This window comes from Vigna unguiculata, chromosome 3 (assembly GCF_004118075.2).
Source record: "Vigna unguiculata cultivar IT97K-499-35 chromosome 3, ASM411807v1, whole genome shotgun sequence".
NCBI lineage: Eukaryota > Viridiplantae > Streptophyta > Magnoliopsida > Fabales > Fabaceae > Vigna > Vigna unguiculata.
In genome coordinates this window covers 23,843,505-23,849,358 of record NC_040281.1, presented here as the reverse complement: position 1 = coordinate 23,849,358, position 5,854 = coordinate 23,843,505, and positions in this window count along the sequence as shown.

Sequence of the window (5,854 nt, the reverse complement as noted above, 5' to 3'; positions counted from 1 at the left end):
AGCAAGATTAAAATGATTGGTTTGCAAATTGAATATAGATATATATGGACTAAGACAAGCTTCTTGAAAATGGTTCTAAAAGTTCTCTTTTCAACATTAATGTAACATGATTTACCCAATTTAAAAATGATCATTATTTATTCAATCATGGTTCAAGTTATTCATTGTTCATTTTCTTCGTTTATGTAGATGACATTATCCCAATAGGCTCTAATTCTTAATGTGTTAATAAGGTACAATTTCTATTAAGATCCCTGATAAAACTAAATATCCTTAGTTCTTTTAAATATTTCTTAGAGTTAAAAATTACCAAATCCAACAAGGTATTTCCTTGAGTAGGAGAAAATATATTTTATCTTTGCTTGCTACAACTAGTTTCCTAGGTATCAAACCAACTACCCCACTAATGGATTCTAGTTTAAAACTTAGCCTCGATGGTCTTATTGATGATCGCTATGTATAAAAGATTATTTGGATGACTTGTGTATTTGACTATTTCTAGGTTGGACATTTGTTGACTCCCTATTGGGGTATGACTTATATCCAACAGGTGCATTAGGTTAGTTGTAGTACAACAAGGTCGTATCCACAAGGATTTGGCAACTAAATTAGTAATCAATAATCTAACCCAAGTTTGACAATAAAATAGTAATAGAAGGATTGGTTTGATATTGTTAAAAGTACATTAAAAATAAGTTTGAGAGTGGTGATGCCGATTAAGGTGTTGGAATTGAACTTGGCTTCTTAAATCAACTATATTACTCTTAATTATCTATAAATTATGTTCTTTATTTTAGTCTTCCTGGAAGTATGATTCACTTATGGATCTAACCTCATGTATGAGAGTTAGAACCTAAGGATGTCAAATACAATGTGGCCCCATCCGGGTGGAGGAACCCTTACATTGAGAACAAGACTCTTTAAACCAGCTAAAGTCGCATATCCATGTCTGGTATATGCCAAGCATTAGAAGACTTGATTGGATCTAAACACTAGAACATATGTCTTTGTATCTAGTATTGATGAGGTATGATGATTGGCTAAATCACCATGGAATTCAACATAAATCAAGTAACCAACACGTAAAACAAGAATACAACAAATATATACATTCAATCCCAACTAGGAAGGATTTAACTGCTCATGATGATGAATACAATAAGAACTTAGAGTAGCTTTCCTCCTTCCATAGCTTTACAAAGATGTACCATATGAATTAAAGCTATCTAAAGAGTTTCTCTCTCTAAAACTAATTTAGAAAATTAGCATATGAATCTCAGTGACATGCCTTTTGTATTTATAAACAATCAACTGTTGCTCTAACTTCCATTCTTGAAGTTTAGCCATGGAGGTTTCCCTCATGAGTGAGGTTTTTCCAAGCTTGGGCAACCACCTTGGTATTTAGTAGTAGAGATTTCCTTGCCATGAAGTTTTTCTCTTGATGCTCAACTTCAAATCTAGAACTTGATGTTTCCTTGCAGTGAATGTTTCTTAAAATGTGGCTCAACGCCAAAATCGTTGCTTAGCTATAGGCTTCAATTTTACTTTTCTCAATTCATCTTTCTGGCTTGAGTTGCAATTTTGGGACTTAGCACCAACTTCTCAAATTCCTTCATTTTACCCGCAACAATTGTATTAAATTCCACTTTTTATGATTTCTCATCACCACATTCTCTATGGCAATTATAATGATTTTTACATTGATTTAATACAAAATAAGGGTCTAAATGATGTTCAATTTAACTAATACTAGACACTTATCAACATTACCTTTGCAATTCATAAGTTAAGTCAATACATTAAGAATCCATTGACCACACATTTTCAATCCATCACTTGTTACATTACATGAAACTTACTCCAGGTCAAGGTCTCTTTTACTCTATTAAGAATAGATGTCATCTTTTAATATATGTTGATGTAGTCTGGACAAACCATTTAGACACTAGGAGATCAACCATTAGCTTTTATGTCTTCCTTGATGTTTATATGATTTCTTAGAGGTTTGTCAAAAAAGGTACTATGTCTGAATCTTTACCTGAATAAGAATATTATGCCTTATCATCAATGGCTATTGAAGTGTTTGGCTGCAATGATTACTTAAACATTTTGAAGTTTCAATTGACACAATTATGCTCTTTTGTGATAACAAATATGCCATGCACCTTGCTTTTAATCACTTCCATGATGTGAGATCTAAGCATATAATTGATTGTCATTTTATTCGTGTGCCTGTCCAAATGCAACTCTTCACTCCCATTCATGTCAACACCAAGCATAAAATAACTAGTATATTCACAAATGCCATTTCTGCTACCACTTTCAATAATTTCATTGGAGTTGAAACTTAAGGGAGAAATTAGAATAAAATGTTATTAGATATTGTGTTTCCTTTTCTATTCAATTTGCTATTATGTTTGCTATTGCATATAACCTTCTCTTTTATTTAAATATACACATCTTGATTCAATGACTTATTTTATTTCTTTCTCTATTGACACTACTGAAAAATTGTGTCATACAAATTATATTTTATGGATTGCTATTCATTTTCACCTTTTGAATTGATTATTTTTTGTTCCTATTACATGAATTCAATCATTTTGTGATTTTAATCATTCAAACTTATTTTGTTTCATTTCTATCTTGCTTTGACCAACTGAACATTGTTCTTGATGGTTCATAATTGAATGGAAGTAGTGTTTGCTTGGTTGTAAATTGAACACACAGAAATAGGAACTTATCATTTCTCTTCACAATGTCTTAGCAGTTAAGTGGAGATTGATAATTCACCAAACATTTCTTTTATTTTCTTTCAAGGTTCTATCATGATTGTTGTGCAACATATACTTTCTATATGTGTTGGACTTTGTGTACTTAATAATTTTAAGACTTTTTCAATCATGTAAACTTACGAATTATGGTTTCCTTTTAGCTCTTGAAACATTTGTGATTACATGTCCTATTTTAGAATTATATGTATGAATTGTTGTAACATCTAAAATTTGGTATTGAACACTTGATGATCTAATGAGCTACAACTTGCATAAAATACACATTAGAAGTTCATGCAATATGACATGCATATAAAACATTCATTATTTGTTATCATCAAAACATTTTGTAGGGGTTAGACAAACGATTGGATCTCAACATAGATAACTTAAGCACCTTGGTGAATCCTATACCTATAAGGCCCCTAACAAGGAGTTTATATTGAAATTGAGAATACAAATGAAGGACAAAGTCACACAAGATCTAGCATATAAGCTAATGTGGAAGTTTGACATGGGGATGGAGACTTGAGGGCTTTGATAGAAAACAATTACATACCATTATGTTGCTCATTCTATAGTTAGAGTTAGCACTAAAGTGGGTTATGTTGATGATGATCCATTGGGGATGACATTGGCTTCACAAGGTAATGTAAGTTGTATTTTGAGGACATTACCTCTTCTCTACTGCTTGCTCTTAGAAAGGTTTTCATCTCCCTTCTAATATTGTGAATGTTATAGTAGAGAAAGTCCATGAAGGTGATGTCATAATTTATCCAAGACCTTTGTTGCTTGACCTAGAAATCTAATTAGATGTTTCAATATATTTTTACAATTATTATTGCATTTGAAATATAGTTTACACACACATACTCACTAGTTTCAAATTGTTGTTTATATGTTGCACCGCAAAAACATTAGACACAAATTCTTCTCTAAAGGAATAAACATTTATCTACTAGCAATCCTATTAACATTGTTATAAAAAAATGTACAAATCTAGCTGAACACACACACACACACACACACTCACATACACACACACACACTCACTTAAATTTGTTCTTTGTTTTAATTAGTTAACTGAATTGATAATCAATTACCCTTCTCTGAAACCTCTAATGAACTATTTAATCATTTACTTAAAAACTTAATTGATTAACAAAGCTTTAAAATCTTTTTCCTCACTCTTTTAACTTTACAAAAACAAATTTCTTTTAATTGATTTTAGGCTTAGTTGGTATTTTGTTCCCGGTATTTGTGGGGTTTATTCAATGTGATCCCCTAATTTGTTTTGTCCTAAATTTAATCCTAATTTTATTTAAAAGAATTCAATGTGGTTCATTATTTTAAATTGGTGACCATTGTGTTAGTTTTTGATTTTTTTTTCTTCCTTATCCTCCTCCTTCCCCCACTATGTACCACCACCACCTTTTCCCTTTTTTCCTTCTTTTCTCTATAATCCAACTTCCACCACCATTTTTCCCTTGCACTCACTTCTCTACCATCCTTCCATCATCTTTTACCTTTTTCCCCCTTTTCCTTTTCTCCATCTCTTCTCTTTTCAATAGGTGACTATGTGAGTTGAGAAATTCAGTTGGATTCATTTAGTTCCTTCTTTTAGCTTCTCTTTACTCCCCTTAAAAAAAATGAAAGATAGATTTTGGTTGTAAATCAACATTATCTTACAACAATGCTGGATTTCTTTTGATTAATAAAACAAGAAGATATAAAGTCAAAAGCATTCTACTTTTAATTCTCATACTTTAAAATAGATAATCTCGTTCGACACCTCCATCCCAACCCAACAAGATACTATTGGATGGGAGATTTCTTAGTGAAAACATGGCTTACTCAGCGATGATGATGGTTTACCCAATGGACGAGTTCTTGGAGAAACCAAACCACCCTCAACTCACTAGATTTTTACCAAATTTTTCATCCAATTAGTGTATTGCTCACCCAACGAATGAGGCCATTAGGATCTTACTTCGTAAACTCACTTAGCAAGACTTGTCTCGCCCATTGAGTGAAACCATCCCTACTTTCTCCAAATTAAAAAAAAACCATTTTCATCTAGTGGCCATATCACTTGCCTAATGAGTCTGCATAATTTACATATGTGAATTTAATGTATCAGATTATTAAGGGTACCATCTGGATCATTCTACAATTTTAAGTTCAAAGACACATTAGATAGTACCACTTGGAAAAAATGATAGAACAAACCCGCAAATGTTAGAATATAAACAACTTCACACAACACAAAAAAAATTTAAAAGCTATATTTATATTCAACAGTTTTAAACAGACTATGCATACTAATTCAATCATCAATTCTAATTTACTATCAACCAAACAATGAATTATAGTTCATTACATAAAATTAAACATTTTAAGAATTATTATAAAATTATAGATTCCCTTTAAGCAAACTTTAGACACCAAAAGTGCTCCTCTAGGCACATCTCTCATAGGTAGCTCAAATTATATAAAGAAAACTCATATCAACGATCTATACATATCCTCATGACCATAAAAAGAACGAAGATTAATCTTGAGCTACCTAAAGTCGCATGCAAGTACTGAAAGACTATATGTGATAGAAACAAAGATTGATTCAAGAAAAAGAGTAGAGAGTGAATTTCCTTTATTCGTACTTTTGATTGGTTGGTTATATTACCCTCTATCCAAGAGTGCTAGGTAGACTAGAATCCTCATAGAAATATATAATGAAGTTAGAATCTTAAAAATATGTCAGATATGAATTTAGAAAAAAAAAATTTAGAGAGATAATGATTTTTATATAATGAAAGTTGTCTGTGATTTGATTTTTAATAATACATTAATTGAGTGTTACCTATAAAAGTAGTGCTATTTTTAAATTATTTTCTAGATCGTCGTTCATACCGAATGTTGACATAACGAGGATTTTATTTAGCCGGAAGTACATGGAGTTTTACAAACCTCTAGAAATAATCAGGGTTTTACTAAGTAACCATGGTTTAACATCGTGGGAAAATACTATAGATTTTTTATAAGTTTCGTTGTTCCAAGAATAACAAAAAACCTCAATTAAT